Source organism: Schistocerca nitens, chromosome 2 (assembly GCF_023898315.1).
Source record: "Schistocerca nitens isolate TAMUIC-IGC-003100 chromosome 2, iqSchNite1.1, whole genome shotgun sequence".
Taxonomy (NCBI): domain Eukaryota; kingdom Metazoa; phylum Arthropoda; class Insecta; order Orthoptera; family Acrididae; genus Schistocerca; species Schistocerca nitens.
In genome coordinates, this window is record NC_064615.1 from 185,788,773 (window position 1) to 185,807,949 (window position 19,177).

General features: G+C 40.3%; 1 protein-coding gene across 1 annotated transcript in view; it reads left to right on the top strand.

The window, feature by feature from the left end:
* The window catches only part of LOC126234906 (voltage-dependent T-type calcium channel subunit alpha-1G), a 790,867-nt gene that overhangs the window by 663,435 nt on the left and 108,255 nt on the right, over positions 1-19,177 (top strand). The gene's annotated exons all lie outside the window — the stretch shown is intronic.

The window sequence follows — 19,177 nt, forward strand, 5'->3', positions numbered from 1 at the left end:
TCTACATGTCTATAAAAAGCTGTTAGTGTAAATCTAAATCGGTATAAATTACAGGCATGTAACTTGAATAGTACACGAGCTATTGGAGGTCAAAGTGGCCAATTACTATCGATCGCGTAAGGCCATAAGTACTCCACAGTTACACGAAAAAACGGTAGCAGCATGCTCATAAATATATTGATTCATCTATGTCTTTGTTTATATCCTATGTATGCTATTCATGAAGACCGTAAAGGCCATAAGTACTCCACAGTTACACGAAAAAACGGTAGCAGCATGCTCATAAATATATTTATTCATCTATGTCTTTGTTTATATCCTATATATGCTATTCATGAAGAAATTGGTTAAATATTTACTGTGTTTTAGAAAGCACAGAGACATTAAGCTACTGGCCTACGTTTTGTTCTCTTCCTTTGATATATGTTTATTTAATTTGTTTATGTATCTAATTTTGTAAGTTAGAGCGTGTTTATGGTCCAGCCGTAGGAATATTATTTAATTTCAAGTTATTTAAATGTAAATCCAGTATTTCGTATGTGTTTTAATATGTTTGTGAGTGTACGTTGGCCTGGAGATATAGAGGGAGCGCTCAAGTCAATGACAGCGCTCGTTACTAAGAGAGACGTATGGAGGCTGGGGAGGAGCATCGTTTCCAGAGAGGACACTAGCAGTTCTGGAAGGACGGCACAGGACACGGGAGTGAGTGCTGGACGCTCGGTCGCGGCAGAGACTTGGGATGTGCAGCGGTTTGCGCATGGACGCGAGAGATAGAAAGAAAGACTTGGACAGTGAAGCAGTTTGCCCGTCGTCGCGGTGGATGGAAATATTTCTGAGTGCCGACTTGTACTCTTGTGTGATTTCCGTGGCTTATACAGTGACGTCGTAGAATGCGTTCAGAAGTGAATATCTCGCGAGCTATGTTGTTGTTCATAACTAATTACGTAAAGTAGGAATCTATTGTTTCCCTCTTATTCTACTTATATTTTATTCAATTGCTAGACGATCGACACCAATAAGTGTTTTGCAGAAATATACCGCATTCTCAAAAGTACTTCTACTATCGCGCTCATCATTTAAAGTCGTTAAGATAGTACCTGCAGATTTTATTTAAATGCAATCTTTCATTTATAAATTTATATGTTACATTCGTAATTCGCTGTTGCCGAGTGATAGAAATCTTCGACCATTACCATTCGATTCATATGAGTATTCTTATCGTATACTGTAGACTCAGTAGTATTTGGCCCGTAATGCGGCAACTACGTATCCCAGCCCCTTGACAACGAAACCAGTCAAAACTTTTAATATTTCAACTCTGGGTCGGAGCGTGCGTAGTTATTGGAAAGCACGCAGCTGTTTATGCAGTAAAACTGCCGCATGAGGCATGACGTTTTCGATTTATTACTTCTTTACTATTTTTATAGTAACTCTATTCGCAACACACTTTGCACTCAGTATCTACATATTTCACTGTATGCACATGAAAAATTATATCATTCACAACATGCACTTCAGGAGATATAACGTCATAAACTTTGAGATGCGTGAAGAACTAGCCTTTGCTTAAAATGAAGAGCAAATTACTCAGGCTACATTTACCCAGTGTTTCGTAATGTGAGCACTTTGTCGACTTCCAACAAACATTAAACATAATTTCAAACATTTCCTACACTTCTTCATCGCTTACATGCTTAAAGTCAAGTCTTTAACACATTAACTCATTTGTAAAGTATTCAAACGTTTGAATCTGTTTTATACATGCCATTTCGATTCTTTAAAGAATCAGTGGTTTACTGGTTTCTAACTGCTTCCCGCACGACCAACGCTGGTTATGCGGATACAGACTCTTGACCTACGAACGGATCTGCGACAGGCAGTCTCTCAGAGATGTGACAGGGTATGGTAGACTATGAAGCGTAACAGCTCACTATTCAGATGATTCCAAGAACTAATGTAGTTTATCTTTCACACGACACTAAAGCTGATTCAAGTTGCTTAATTGTTATATCATTAGGCAGGACCTATGTAGTAATTTCACCTTTTGAACACTGAAGTGCAATTTTCAATAACATCATGTCAAAGTACTCGTCAATATTATATCCATCTATCGCTACGCATAATCAGTTCGTTCACTTACAATTAGAAACCTTCAATTACAGACGTGTGAAAATCGTAATAACTCTGATTAACGCACTGCCAGCTTACTATGCAATGGTGGGGGTGTTTTTATGAGCTACCACTTTATTTTTAAACCATAAATTCCAAAATTGTTAGTGAAATTTGCTGAAAACCTCAAAAAATAATCTTTATTATGTTATAAAAAAGCCAAACATATATTTTTGGTTTACATCAATATGACATATTGTGAAAAAATGAAAATGTGGTGGTAATATGGGTTACCCTACAAAAACAAAAAAGTTAGTATTATTTCCTGTGAATTTTTATAGAGTAATTAGAAAATAGCAAACCCTTGATACTAAGACATGTTTATCATAAGTTGTTCATTTAGGGTCCGCAGAACTCACAAATATAATGTTCTGTTTCGCAGCCAGCACACTCGTTGTGCGCCCACGTCTCGCACATTAGGCACTGAATCCATAGCTCTCCTTTAGTGTCTTTGGAATATAACTCCTCATATAAAAGGCAGGTAGCATCTTCATCTCAAGGCCTTTCAGCACCAATACACGGCTCTAGAACTGACTTCTCAGAGTCTATCGCTCCCTCCTCTGAGCTCTAGGATGATGATTGGAGATTGATGATCAATTTTCGCTTCACTGATGGCATTTTGCTTTTTATTCCTTGTTTCTTTCTTTTCTCAACACCTTTCCCACATTTCACGTTCTTCGTATTCTCTTTTATAGCATCACTTTCGATCTTCCTTTTTTTGTCCACTTCTTTTTCCTCCTTTATTTTCCTTTTTTTATCAGCTTCCTTTTCTTCATGCTTTTTTGAGCTTCTTCTAAATATAGCCTATTTTGTAGGGTAATGCTGTTATTACAGCTGCCTTTCCTGGCTTAGATACTTTCTTTGTTGTTTTTTCCTTATTTTTTGGAACAGGCAAAATGTCCTTGGGTGATATCTTAATGTTTCCTATTGGAAGGTGAGACGTACTGCTAGGGCCAGCTTCTGGTAGGTCTTTGGCATATGGTGTGGTGGCTCTGGTCGCTGGTGTGAGCCTTGTGTGGACCAGTAGGGGCCTGGCGTGTATTCTGGGCGAGTCTTCTGTGTTATCAGGCTGGGTTTCTTGAGGCAGTAAAGTTGGTTTTGTTTTAGAGCGCTTCCTTCCTTTATGTGTATGGAGGGTGTTAATATCCAACTCTTCCATGTTTGAGGGCCCAAAGTCGACATCTGTCAAAACACTTCGATTTCAAGGGAAAAGCCCACTAACTTCAAACCCATTCACAGCTATTAGATCACTCTGGCACCTTAGGTATGCTTTTCCAAACAGTTCAGCTACCTGATAAGGACCAAGTGGTTTATCATTATGGAGTATTCATTGCCTAACATTCGCACTATAGTGAAACTTGAGACTGGACATGAAGGACTTATCCAATGGTTGCATTTTGAGTGACGTGTGCGGCGATATACTTACAATTGTGACTTGGTTGCTTCTTGCAAGATCCACGGCGTTAATGTTCTTTGTATGTGTGTTATGCCCATCCAAGATAAGAAGAAATGGGCTTTCTTCCGTAGACTTGACGTTGTTAATGTAGTGATCCAACATTTCCATAAACAAATACCCTTGTATCCAACCAGATCTGTTGCATCGTCCTGTGGAGCCTGGCAGAGCAAAGAAATGGTTCAACTGGCTCTCAGCACTATGGACTCAACTTCTAAGGTCATCAGTCCCCTAGAACTTAGAACTACTTAAACCTAACTAACCTAAGGACAGCACACACATCCATACCCAAGGCAGGATCCGAACCTGCGACCGTAGCGGTCACGCGGTTCCAGACTGTAGCGCCTAGAACCGCTCGGCCATTCCGGCCGGCCCTGGCAGAGCACCTTTCGTCAAAAGTTCAGACATATATTTCCAGGGAAAAATTAGTATTGGCGGAACAAACGTCCCACCAGCGCTCATTCAACAGACAATTGCAACCAGGGATCCCCTATCGTCAGCATTCAAAGCACCGACCTGCCGCTTACCTTTGAGAACCAGACTTTAGATACTTACTCTGGACGACAGATAAACCCGTCTCATCCACGCTGAAAATGCGGTCAGGAGCATACTTCTTGTTTTGGTATTCAGCTTCAAGAATATAAAAAAATTCGTGTACTACATCTTTATTGAAACCATTACCTCTGGAGAATAACGAATCTGTGGGTTTGAGAATTGATAACAAATATTTATGACGATTTATAAAATGGTCAAACCATGCTCTCCCAGTGACTCTACTCCGTTTCTGTAGCACAACTGATAAGGCTTCACTTTTCTTTCGCGGATTCAGCACTTTATGAGGCATCTGATACAGAAAACTACACAGTATTTGTAGGGGTTGTAATATGGGCTAGTTCAGTTGGTAGCCCATATAACCACCCTCGCCATCTTGGAAAGTGAAGCATCACTATACGTTTTAAACAATCTTTAATTAACCAACTTCAGGAGTGTTAGAGAACTAAATACTTACATAATACGTAGTTAATAAGTTAGCAGTTAACTACGCATTAGCAGTACGTCTAATATAACTGTAAATTCGTACCTTTCAAAGTTTTGAAATGAGAAAATTCACAAAGCAGCTCACCACTAACGTTCAACACAACTGACTGCGTCAGTGCATTCTGTGGAGATTGCCCGAACTAGCTACAAATATTTATCGAGATTGCCGTTAGAATGCGCGGGCTTGTTAGTCAGATATTAAGGTAGCCCATATTGCAACCACTAGCCCATAATACCACCATCGCCTCCAATTGGTAATCACAACACCACCTAATTACTTAGTAATTATCGAAACTTATAAAACGATTTCCTACTGACGATGTAAACAAAGCGACTATCTGGACCACTGTAACCCTCCCATATTCGAATTTCTGTTCACACCAAAAAATAATGAACGCTTATTTGAAACCAGAAACATGTTCAGACGATTTGGGATGGTGTAGTTTCTGTGCAGTTAACAAATACGCAATCAGCATTGTTTATTCAAAGCATTTCGACGATAATTCCTTAAAAGCAGAAGAATTCCGGTTGAATTATCACATTCAATGCATTTCATTTATAACTATGAATGATGTTAATTTTTGTAATTGGCGACAACTTTTGTAATTGTAATTGGCGAGTTTGCTGTACATAGCAATGTACTGATTGTTGTAAAAGGTAAGAGTGAAAGAGGGTGTATAGGAGCCAGATGTAATATTTCGAGGATGACTCTGAGACATTTTAAACAGTACACCTGAAACAACAATTGTCTTTACACGATTATTGAGAACCATGCAGTCTCCAGCCCATTTTCACTTAATAAACTTGCAGGGAACAGCATCTGTAGCGAAGCCTCAAGAGCATCAAGAACGAGATAAGTTGACGACATTAATAATTATTCAGAAGATACTGAGTTAACACTCACAAAATTACAGGAACTTTATTTACAGTTAATATTAACGTTACGAAAAGACAGTTAACTTTCAGTTTATTCTCTTTTTGAACTACATTCTTTTATTATCTGACCCTGACTTCATCCTACAGTGAGACACATAATCAATCGCCCCATCCGTCCCCGCCGGCCGCTGTGGCCGAGCAGTTCTAGGCGCTTCAGGCCGGAACCGCGCGACTGCTACGGTCGCATGATCGAATCCTGCCTCGGGCATGGATGTGTGTGACGTCCTTAGGTTAGTTAGGTTTAAGTAGTTCTAAGTTTTAGGGGACTGATGACCTCAGAAGTTAAGTCCCATAGTGCTCAGAGCCATTTGAACCATTTTTGGACTTCTTACACTTGATACTGACAGACGATGGTACAACAGCTGAACAGCTTTTATGCTTTCTCCAAGAGAGTGTGTTCTATTACAGACTTTAATGGTTTGATCGCAATTGATTGGGGTTGGGACAGCTGTGGGAGGGATACCTACTAAGTTCCGGGGCATTCTCGACTGTGTTTGCTCACACCTTTGGCCCGGTCTCTTTTATTGTCATCTTTGTCTTTCTGGTTTTTATTGTGTTTTGGCCCCTTTCTCCTTCACTTGAGTATTAAATACGGTTTTCCGAAACTCATTCACCAAAGAAGACGAAGTAAATATTTCCGAAATCCAATCAAGAACGCCGGCCTTTGTGGCCGAGCGGTTCTAGGCACTTCAGTCCGGAACCGCGCTGCTGCTACGGTCGCACGTTCGAATCCTGCCTCGGGCATGGATGCGTGCGATATCCTTAGGTTAGTTAGGTTTAAGTAGTTCTAAGTACTAGGGGACTGATGACCTCAGATGTTAAGTCCCATAGTGCTTAGAGCCATTTGAACCAATTAAGAACAACTGCGAAGATGAGAAACATAGAAGTAGATATCCTCGGTGTAACAAAGCAGCTTAAATCAAATAAAGGCAAGGCCTCCGGTCCAGGTGGTATACCAGTCATGTTCCTTTCAGAGTATGCAGACGCAATAGCTCCATATTTAGTAGTTATATACAACCGCTCGCTCACAGAAAGTTCAGTACCTTAAGACCGGAAAGTTGCTCAAGTCACACCAATACCCAAAAAGGGAAATAGGGGTAATCCGCTGAATTACAGGCCCAGATCACCAACGTCGATTTGAAGTCGGGTTTTGGAACATAAACTGTATTCGGACATTATGAATTACCTCGAAGAAAACGATTTATTGACTCATAGTCTGCACAGATTCAGGAAAAATCGTTCTTGTGAAACACAACTAGCTCTTTATACTCATGAAGTAATGAGTGTTATCGACAGAGGATATCGAATTGATTCCATATTTTTAGATTTCCAGAAGGCTTTCGACACCGTTCCTCACAAGCGTCTTCTAATCAAACTGCGTGCCTATGGAGTATCGCCTCAGTTGTGCGACTGGATTCGTGATTTCCTGTCAAAAAGTCCACAGTTCGTAGTAATAGACGGAAAGTCATCAAGTAAGACACAAGTAATATCCGGAGTTCCCCAAGGAAGTGTTATAGACCCTCTATTGTTCCTGATCTATATTAACGACATAGGAGACAAGCTGAGTAGCCGTCTTAGATTGTTTGCAGATGATGCTTTCATTTACTGTCCTGTAAAGTCATCAGATGACCAAAAAGAATTGCAAAATGATTTAGATAAGATATCTGTATAGTGCGAAAATTCGCTATTGAACCTGAATAAAGAAAAGTGTGAACTTATTCACATGAACACTAAAAGAAATCCGCTAAATTTCGATTACACGATAAGTCACACAAATCTGGAGGCTGCAAATTCAACTAAATACTTAGGTATTACAATTACAAATAACCTGAATTGGAACGATCACATAGATAATGTTGTGGGTAGAGCAAACCAAAGACTGCGATTCATCGGCAGAACACTTAGAAGGTGCAACAGATCTACTAAAGAGACTGCTTACACTACACTGGTCCTCCCTATTCTGAAGTATTGCTGTGCGGTGTGGGATCCGTATCAGGTGGGATTGATGGATGATATTGAAAAAGTTCAAAGAAGGCCGAGTAGTTTTGTATTATCGCGAAATAGGGGAGATAGTGCCACAGAGATGATACGTGAATTGGAGTGGCAATCATTAAAACAAAGGCGTTTTTCGTTGCGATGGGATCTTCTCATGAAATTTCAGTCACCAGTTTTCTCCTCCGATTGCGAAAACATTCTGTTGGCGCCCACCTACATAGGTAGAAATAATCATCACGATGAAATAAGAGAAATCAGGGCTCGCACAGAAAAATGTAAGTGCTCGTTTTTCCGTTCGAGAGTGGAAAGGTAGAGAGACAGCTTGCAGGTGGTTCATTGAACCCTCTGCCAGGCACTTAATTGTGAATAGCAGAGTAATCACGTAGATGTAGATGTTGTACTGACTTCCCCTCCCCCGTTATAGAACTGTGTATATTATTACGTCACTATTTTGCCCTCCTTAGAGTCGGGCCTTGGGAGGGAGGTTTCTCTCTCGCTGCAGATATGAGTCCGCAGCCCGGTCTACAAGTCATCTAGACCCTACAAACACTCTATATCTGGTGCAACCCCAACCATCGTTATTGCTCCAAATACCTAGATTCTCCATTACTACATGCCTTGGTAATACATTCAAATGGCCTTTACCACTATCTGGCGACACTATCGTTTTAGGGTTTTCTGAAGGTGGGTCTGATGACTTAGTTTCTTGGTTCTTTAACCTCAACACAACCAACCAACCAATCAACCTAACTACTTTCCATACAATGATTAGACGCAACCCCCACAGGTCGCTACTAGCTTTGCTTCCAAAAGCTTCAGAGAAATACTGAGTGTGAGAATTTTTTAAAGCTCTCTGAGGAAACTCATTTCCCATCTCAAACATTCTCGAGAAATCCACATAGCCCATGATTTCGTTATAATGTGCTCTATCGCTCTGTGTTGAGTAATGGCCGAAAACATTGATCATACACAAGACGTGAACTAGGGTTTCTCCTGAAAATTCCTTGATATTCCAAATTACTGTCCTCAATCGTGGTCAGCAATCTAGAATTTACTCCATAACATACCATCAGAAGTATTTGCTCTACAAAAACGAGACAGATGTCAGAAGAAATAACTAATCCATCATGATACCATGTAACTCCTCGATTTTCTTAAAATTTCCTTATCCTAGACTGATACAAAATATGTCCGTTATGATCTACTTACTACTGTCCTATGTCTCCCAACAGTCTCTGTTTCTTTTTGATGCAAAATACTACTTCTGTCAGTTATCTGACATCTGATAATCCATGACCATGATATGTCTACAAGCCACGAGCAGTGCATGGCTACCAGCAATTTCCTCTCTCAACCTGCAGCAACCACTTCACACTGTTAACCCTAAACTCAAAAAATTTCTCTACAGCAAATAATTATAGCCAGAATAAATTATGAAAACAACTATGTAGCTCTCTCCCCTGAATAATCTGTTCTCTACTTCTTTATCCCAGTCTATCGTCCCAGGTTTCCCATACTTTGGCACAAAACAATCTCTGGATCGATTGTGCTGCGAGTAGACAACACTGATTTGTGCATCAACTGCAATTCTGCTTCTGAGTCGAGAAGATATGACCTACAAAGAACGTCCCCACACATCACTAAGGCCCCGCAGGAAAAACAAATCTTTACAAACCTAACTCGTATTATGCCCTAACAACCAAACTAACATTTCAGTTCAGTGTCATAATACAGGAAACTACAACAAGAAGTTGAAAATAGCACTCGTACATGAAGACCCATACGTGAAACACTTTCGGATAGCGAAAACTACTTTCGAGTACTTGTAGTGTCGTGATTCGAGCCCTTGTAAAAATTCAAATATTCACATTAAAGATGCTGTCCTCGCTCAAGTAAAACCAGAAGTGACACCACAATATTTAACATCTGGCGACTACATCTTTCCAATATTTAGCCATATGCCACGTTGTCAAAAGTACAATTTAAAAGTTCTTAAATTATACGTTGGATGTTACTTACGATTAGCTAAAGACTCATTTACAGACTAATATTTTCACTCTTGCACCCAACATCAGTTAAATGCAACAAAACAATTGATTTGTTCTTCAGTCCCTACTGAATCATACTAGTGCACAAAAGACACTGTACTATAGTCGATTTCCTTTACTAAAAACTACGCTCAGTCTGAAATAGTACTGCTACCAGACAGCTTCTTACCTTCTTTCTCTAATCCTGGGTAAGTGTTTAAAGAGCACTGAAGTTTCCAGTAGTAGAATCGGATTATCTGAATACAGTGCCAGTATTGCATTAATTTTCACAGTTTTAGTACTGTTCCCAGTACTGGCCCATTTTATTGGGAAAACAATGACCAGACACAATATTATTTGGTTTAAAATGGTATTAATCAAAACAAAAACGTGGATTTTTCTTGTCCTCGCGGCTATACGCGGACGGATTTCAGCGATTTCGCACCAAAAGATTGTTTCAGAGGGTTCTGGTGAATGGGGAAGTTATCAACCATGGACATCCTCTATAGGCTATACTCCTAGCCAAGGACCGTTCTTCTGTGCATGTTGTAAATATTATTCGCTGGTGCAAAATCTGGTTTCGGTGATGGGAGACATGCGGGAATAAAAATAGCTAAACATGAAAAATCTGCACTCTCACGGAGGGTGCTTGTGTTGTTGTGGTCTTCAGTCCAGAGACTGGTTTGATGCAGCGCTCCATACTACTCTATCCTGTACAAGCTACTTCATCTCCCAGTACCTACTGCAGCATACATCCTTCTGAATCTGCTTAGTGTATTCATCTCTTGGTCTCCGTCTACGATTTTTACCCTCCACATTGCCCTCCAATACTAAATTGGTGATCACTTGATGCCTCAGAATATGTCCTATCAAGCGATCGATTCGCCTAGTCAAGTCGTGCCACAAATTTCTCTTCTCCCCAATTCTATTCAATACCTCCTCATTAGTTATGTGATCTACCCATCTAATCTTCAGCATTCTTCTGTAGCACCACATTTCGAAAGCTTCTATTTTCTTTTTGTCTAAACTATTTATCGTCCAGGTTTCACTTCCATACATGGCTACACTCCATACAAATACTTTCAGAAACGACTTCCTGACACTTAAATCTATACTCGATGTTAACAAATTTCTCTTCTTCAGAAACGCTTTCCTTGCCATTGCCAGTCTACATTTTATATCCTCTCTACTTCGACCATCATCAGTTATTTTACTCCCTAAATATCAAAACTCCTTTACTACTTTAAGTGTCTCATTTCCTAATCTAATCCCCTCAGCATCACCTGATTTAATTTGACTACATTCCATTATCCTCGTTTTGTTTTTGTTGATGTTCATCTTTTATCCTCCTTTCAAGACACTGTCCATTCCGTTCAGCTGCTCTTCCAGGTCCTTTGCTGTCTCTGACAATGTCATCGGCAAACCTCAAGGTTTTTTTTTCCTCTCCATGGATTTTAATTCCTATTCCAAATTTTTCTTTTGTGTCCTTTACTGCTTGCTCAATATACAGATTAAATAACATGGGGAATAGGCTACAACACTGTCTCACTCTCTTCCCAACCACTGCTTCCCTTTCATGTCCCTCGACTCTTGTAACTTCCATTTGGTTTCTGTACAAACTGTTAATAGCCTTTCGCTCCCTGTATTTTACCCTTGCCACCTTCAAAATTTGAAAGAGAGTATTCCAGTCAACATTGTCAAAACTTTCTCTAAGTCTACAAATGCTAGGAACGTAGGTTTGCCGTTCTTTAATCTATTTTCTAAGATAAGTCGTAGTGTCAGTATTGCCTCACGCGTTCCAACATTTCTACGGAATCCAAACTGATCTTCCCTGAGGTCGGCTTCTACCAGTTTTTCCATTCGTCTGTAAAGAATTCGTGTTAGTATTTTGCAGCAGTGGCTTATTAAACGATAGTTCGGTAATTTGCACATCTGTCAACACCTGCTTTCTTTGGGATTGGAATGTTTATATTTTTCCTGAAGTCTGCGGGTATTTCGCCTGTCTCATCCATCTTGCTCACCAGATGGTAGAGTTTTGCCAGGGCTGGCTCTCCCAAGGCTATCAGTAGTTCTAATGGAAAATTGGCTACTCCCGGGGCCTTGTTTCAACTTAGGTCTTTCACAGCTCTATCAAACTCTTCACGCAGTATCATATCTCCCATTTCATCTTCATCTACATCCTCTTCCATTTCCATAATATTGTCCTCAAGTACATCGCCCTTGTATAGACCCTCTATGTACTCCTTCCACCTTTCTGCTTTCCCTTCTTTGCTTAGAGCTGGTTTTCCATCTGAGCTCTTGATATTCATGCAAGTGGTTCTCTTTTCTCCAAAGGTCTCTTTAATTTTCCTGTAGGCAGTATCTATCTTACCCCTAGTGATGTATGCCTCTACATCCTTACATTTGTTCTCTAGCCATCCCTGCTTAGCCATTTTGCGCTTCCTGTCGATCTCATTTTTGAGACGTTTGCCTGCTTCATTTACTGCATTTTTGTATTTTCTCCTTTCATGAATTAAATTCAGTATCTCTTCTGTTACTCAAGGATTTCTACTAGCCCTCGTCTGTTTACCTATTTGATCCTCTGCTGCCTTCACTATTTCATCTCTCAAAGCTACCCATTCTTCTTCTACTGTATTTCTTTCACCCCTTCCTTGTCAATCGTTCCCTAATACTCTCCCTGAAACTCTCTACAGCCTCTGGTTCTGTCAGTTTATCCAGGCCCCGTCTCCTTAAATTCCCACCTGTTTGCAGTTTCGTCAGTTTTAATCTACAGTTCATAACGAATAGATTGTGGCCAGAGTCCACATCTGCCCCTGGAAATGTCTTACAATTTAAAAGCAGGTTCCTAAATCTCTGTCTTATCATTATTTAATCTATCTGAAACATGTCAGTATCTCCAGGTTTCTTCCATGTATACAACCTTCTTTCATGATTCTTGAACCAAGTGTTTTAGCTATGATTAAGTTATGCTCTGTGCAAAATTCTACCAGACGGCTTCCACTTCCAACCCTTACCCTCATTCCATATTCACCTACTACGTTTCCTTCTCTTCCTTTTCCTACTATCGAATTCCAGTCACCCATGACTATTAAATTTTCGTCTCCCTTCACTACGTGAATAATTTCTTCTATCTCATCATACATTTCATCAACCTCTTCGTCATCTGCGGGGCTAGTTGGCATATAAACTTGTACTACTGCAGTAGGCGTGGCCTCCATATCTATCTTGGCCACAATAATGCGTTCACTATGCTGTTTGTAGTAGCTTACCCGCTTTCCTACTTTTTATTCATTATTAAACCTACTCCAGCATTACCCTTATTTGATTTTGTATTTATAACCCTGTAGTCACCTGACCAGAAGTCTTGTTCCTCCTGCCACCAAACTTCACTAATTCCCACTATATCTAACTTTAACCTATTCATTTCCCTTTTTAAATTTTTTAGCGTACCTACCCGATTAAGGGATCTGACATTCCACGCTCCGATCCATAGAACGCCAGTTTTCTTTCTCCTAATAACGATGTCCTCCTGCGTAGTCCTCGCCCGGAGATCCGAATGGGGGACTATTTTACCTCTGGAATATTCTACCCGAGAAGACGCCATCATCATTTAACCATACAGTATAGCTGCATGCCCTCGGGAAAAATTACGGCTGTAGTTTCCCCTTGCTTTCAGCCGTTCGCAGTACCAGCACAGCAAGGCCGTTTTGGATAGTGTTACAAGACCAGATCAGTCAATCATCTAGACTGTTTGCCCTGCAACTACTGAAAAGGCTGCTGCCCCTCTTCGGGAACCACACGTTTGTCTGGCCTCTCAACAGATACCCCTCTGTTGTGGTTGCACCTATGGTATGGCTATCTGTATCGCTGAGGCACGCAAGCCTCGCCACCAACGGCAAGGCCCATGGTTCATGGGGGAGGAGGGTGCTTATTAAAATTGAAAAACAGAGGAAACGAGATGAATAGAGTTGACGAACGGTTGCTCACCTAGCATGAATATGAAGTTACACACTGGAGAAATGAACTGAAAAGGGTTGTTTCTGTAGTTAAGAAGCTACTCTCCAGAAGTCTTGCACTTCGTGGAGACGAAGAGGTATTGGGCTCTGTGAAAAATAGTAATTTCCTCATGCATCTGGAATTAATTGCGGAGTGTGAGTCTTTTATGGATGACTAAATAGCAAGGTTTGGTAACCATGGAATCGGATTTACTTCAACCAGCAACTTATGAAGATTTAATACGTCTTAGACCTTCTGACAATGTTGTCTGGAATACTCTCTTTCAAATTATGAAGGTGGCAGGGATAAAATATGGGGGGCGAAAGGCTATTTACAATTTGTACAGGAATCATATGACAGCTATAAGAGTCGAGGGACGCGATAGCGAAGCAGTAATTGCGAAGGGAGTGAAACACGGTTGTAGCCTATCCCCAATGTAATATTGAGCAAGCAGTAAAGGAAACAAAAGAACAATTTGGAGTAGGAATTAAAATCCAAGGGGAATAAATAAAAACTTTGAGGTTTGCCGATGACATTGTCAGAGACAGCAAATGATGAAAGGAATATGTAAGGTGGACATCAACAACAGCAAAACGAGGATAATGGAATGTAGTCAAATTAAGTCAGGTGATGCTGAGGGAATTAGATTAGGAAATGAGACACATAAAGTAATAGATGAGTTTTGCTACCTGGGGATCTAAATAACTGATGACGGTCGAAGTAAAGAGGATATAAAATATAGACTGGAAATGCCAAGGAAAGCGTTTCCGAAGAAGAGAAATTTGTTAACATCAAGTATAGATTTAAGTGTCAGGAAGACTTTTCTGAAAGTATTTGTATGGAGTGTAGCCATGTATGGAAGCGAAACATGGACGATAAATAGTTTAGACAACAAGAGAATAGAAGCTTTCGAAATGTGGTGCTACAGAAGAATGCTGCAGATTAGATGGCTAGATCACGTAACTAATGAGGAGTACTGAATAGAACTGAGGAAAAGAGGAATTTGGCACAACCTGACTACAAGAAGGGATCGATTGATAGGACACGTTCTGAGGCATCAAGGGATCACCAATTTAGAATGGAGGGAGGCGTGAAGAGTAAAAGTCGTATAGGGAGACCAAGAGATGAACACACCAAGCAGATTCGGAAGGATGTAGGTTGCAGTAGTTACTCGGAGATGAAGAAGCTTGCACAGGATAGAGTAGCACGGAGAGCTGCATCACACCAGTCTCTGGACTGAAGACCACAACAACATGGAGAGATCAGTGACCCAAAAAATATGTAATGAGGTTATTGCTTCTAAATATTTATCAGTCATAGTAGATTCTACTCCAGATACATCCCATAACTGGCTAAGTATAATAATTAGATACCATACGTAAATGAAGATGAAAGATTCGTATGTTTTACCAAAAATGCAGCCGGCCGTTGTAGCCGAGCGGTTCTAAGCGCTTCAGTCCGAAACCGCGTTGCTGCTACGGTCGCAGGTTCGAATCCTGCCTCGGGCATGGATGTGTGTGATGTCCTTAGGTTAGTTAGGTTTAAGTAGTCCTAAGTCTAGGGGGACTGATGACCTCAGATGTTAAGTCCTATAATGCTTAGAGCCATTTGAATCATTTGAACCAAAAATGAAGGTCACACTGGAGAGAAGATTTCTGAAGAAATTTTGAGTTCTTTAGAATCCTTCGATTGAAATTCGACAACTGCAGAGGTCAGTCACGTGATAACGCAGCCAAAATCTCTTGTACACATTCAGGCTTGCAAGACTCAAGGACCGAAACTCACAAGTTTTCTTCATTCCATGTTCAGCTCACTCGCTTAATGTAGTTGGCTCACGAACTGCGCAGCTGCAGTATGATTTTTTGTGTTAATTCAAGGTTTATACAACTTCTTTGCAGATTCTACAAATGGATGGAATATCTTGGAAAGTTGTTTTAATTCTGTGAGTATGACACTGAAGTCACTGACTACAACAAGGTGGTGTGCATGTGAGGCTACTAGCAAGAGTTTGAATTCAGACTGGAGAGCTGTGTTTTTTTCATTAAAAACAATTTCAGAAAATGAGTGTGATAGAGTTAGATGTGAAGCTGAAGGCCTTCTTAGAAAGTTAAGTAGTGTTTCATGACATCCGTGTGATGTTGTATACTGCAGCAGTTTGGCAAAGCAATGGAAAAACTGCAAGCTGAGGATGTAAACATTTCTACTTCTGTTGAAATGTGTGACTTGCAGTGTTTTTAGCTGTGCTTCAGACATCTTTTTCATTTCACAAGGACTCAGCTGAAAAGAAACTTATGGACATCAGGAATTTGGAATCAGTTCCACCTCCTTCAGCTGCTAAGAATCAAAAAAAGGAAACGTAAAATCAAACACAAGAGATTCTTTGATGAGTCATCTGACTCAGAATACGAACACAAAAGCCCTGAATAAGAAATAGGATCAGATTGTGAGATCTGGAGCAGAATAAAAATGTCTTAATCTAAGATTATACAAATTCTTCAGAATCTACATCTGTACTCTGAAAACCACCGTGAGGTGCATGGCAGAGGGTAGGTCTCATTGTACCAATTATTAGGGTTTCTTCCTGTTCCATTTACGAATGGAGCGCGGGAAGAATGATTGTCTGAAAGCCTCTGTGCGTGCATTAATTATTCCAGTCTTATACTCACGATACTTATGTGAGCGCTACGTAGGGGGTTGCACGAGGATAAGTCAATTATCTGCAATTTAGTTACATTTTTGTTTATTTTGGTAGTACTGTCGTTTTATGTTGATGACGCATGCTTTGTTTATTTTTTGTTAGATCTTTGCAATTTTCTAGCTGCTAGGTTAGTTTCGTTCTCGCTGCCGCGCTGTTAATCATGGCTTCATGGCTGCTCCGCTATTTGCACGAAAGAAGAGCAACGTTCAGTATTTTTTTTTTTTTTCGGAAGATGTATCAGGGGCCGAAATTAATCGATTACTTTCGACAAGTGCGGGAATAGTGTTCTGCCACAACGGAGTGTCTACAAATGGATTGAAAAATGGTTGCACAAGTGTTACGCACGATGAAGGAGCCGGACAACCGTTTACCGCCAAAAATGAAGAAACCATTGAGGAGCGTTCACGTAAAATGATTCTCTTAGACAGACGATTAACTATTGACGAAGTGGCACATCGTCTACAAATAAGTCACAGTTCTGCCTATGACATCATCCACAACCGACTTGGGTTTCATAAAGTTTGTGCAAGATGGGTCCCAAAACACAGTTGCATAAATAAACAAGCTTGGACATCTGCAAAAACATTTGGAGCGATGGTAACGGAGGGGACAACTTCTTAGACAGGATCATTACTGATGACGATATCATGGATCCATCATTACGAGCCGGAGAGTAAGCGGCAGAGTATGGAATGGAAACATCAAAATTCACCGTGCAAGAAGAAGTACAAGACCCAACCGTCCGCAGGAAAACTGATGCGTATGGATTTTTGGGACGCACAAGGTCCAGTACTGGAACGTTATGGTGAAAGGGACACAACAATAAACAGTTTACGTTACAGTGAGATGCTTACTGCCAGGCTAAATCCTACAATTCGAAGTAAACGCCGAGGATTGCTGTCAAAAGGTGTTGTGTTGTTGCACGACAATGCCCGTCCGCATACCGTTGTCCACGCTGCTGAAACGCTCCAGGAACTCAAATTTGAAGTACTGGATCATACTACATATAGTCCCGATCTTGCACCTCCTGACTATCACATTTTTGGTCCACTCAAGCAGGCATTAACGGACCGTCGATTTGCCTCGGATGAAGCAGTGAAAGAAGCGGTGCATTCCTGGCTCGCAGCTCAACCGTGAACCTTCTTTTATGAGAGCATCAGGAAGCTTGTACAACGATGGACCAAGTGCGTTGAAATGCAAGGAGACTATGTCGAAAAATGACGTTCTTGAAAGTTTCCCACTTGATTACAATAAAATTTTATAACTACTTTGGAGATAATAATTGACTTATCCTCGTAGTATACACCTAGAGTAATTACTTAAAGCCAGTTCTTGAAACTTCGTTAACAGAGTTTCTCGGAATAGTTTACGTCTTTCTTCAAGCGTCTGCCAATTCAGATTCTTCAGTATCACTGTGACACTCTACCACAGATTAAATACACCTGTGACCATTTGTGTTGCCCTTACTATCTATGTTCAATATCCCCTATTAGTCCTATCTGATGTAAGTCCCACAAACTTGAACAATGGTCGCACGAGTGATTTGTAAGCAATCTCTTTTATAGACATTGCACTTCCCCAGTATTCTACAAATACACCGAAGTCTACCGTCTGCTTTACCTACGACTGAACCTGTGTGATCATTCCCTTTCATATCCCTACAACGTGTTTCACCCAGATATTTGATAAGTTGGCTGATTCCAACAGTAACTCACTGATGTCATAGTTATAGGATAATACATTTTTTTCGTTTTGTGAAGTGTTCAATTTTACATTTCTGAACTTTTAGAGCAAAAAAAAAAGTTATCAGTCTGTGCACCACTTTGAGATCTTATGAAGATCTGACTGAATATTTATGCAGCTTTTTTAAGCTAGCCCTTCATTGTAGATAACTGCATCATCAGCAAAATCCTGATTTTATTATTAATTCTATTAATTGTCTGCAAGGTTATTAACATACAACAAGAACAGTAAGGATCCCAACACACTCCCCTGGGGAACACCCAAAGTTACTTTTACATCTGACGATGACTTCCATTAAAGATAACATGCTCGTCTTCCTGCCAAACAGTCCTCAACCCAGTCACAAATTTCACTTGATACCCCATATGATCGTACTTTTCACAATAAGCTTACGTGCAGTACTGAGTCAAATGCTTTACGGAAATCAAGAAACACTGCATCTACATGATTGTCTTGATCCACAGCTTCAGTATGACATGTGCAAATTGTGTTTCACATGATCGATGTTTTCGAAATCCATGCTGGTTGGCACTGATGAAGTCATTCTATTCAAGATACCTTATTACGTTTGAGCTCAGAATATGCTCTAAGATTCTACAACAAATCGATGTCAAGGCTATTGGATGGCAGTTTTGTGGATCACTTCTACCACCCTTCTTGTAGACGGGTGTGGCCTATGCCTTTTTCCAAGAACTGGGCACGGTTTTTTGTGTGAGGGATCTACAATACATTATAGTTTGAAGAGGGGCTAACTCAGCTGCAAATTCAGTACAGAATCTCACAGGGATTTTACTGGGGCCTGGAGCTTTGTTCAGTTTTAACGATTTCAGCAGTTTCTCAGCATAACTGACACTAATACTTGTTTCATACCTTTTCAGTGGCATGAGCATTAAATTGGGGCAATTCGTCTGGGTTTTCCTTTGTAAAGGAACATTTAAAAATAGAGTTAAAAGTTTCAGTTTTCTCTCTGTCTATAGCCATAAGCTTTGTTTTACACCTTTTATGCAGTCTTTTACAGTGTCTCCAATTAAAAACTGTTCTACTGGGAGCACATCTATCCAGTGCGTGGTCAACTATTCTCTTAATCTTGAGCCGGAGTTCCTCTACATGCTCCTGACCTGT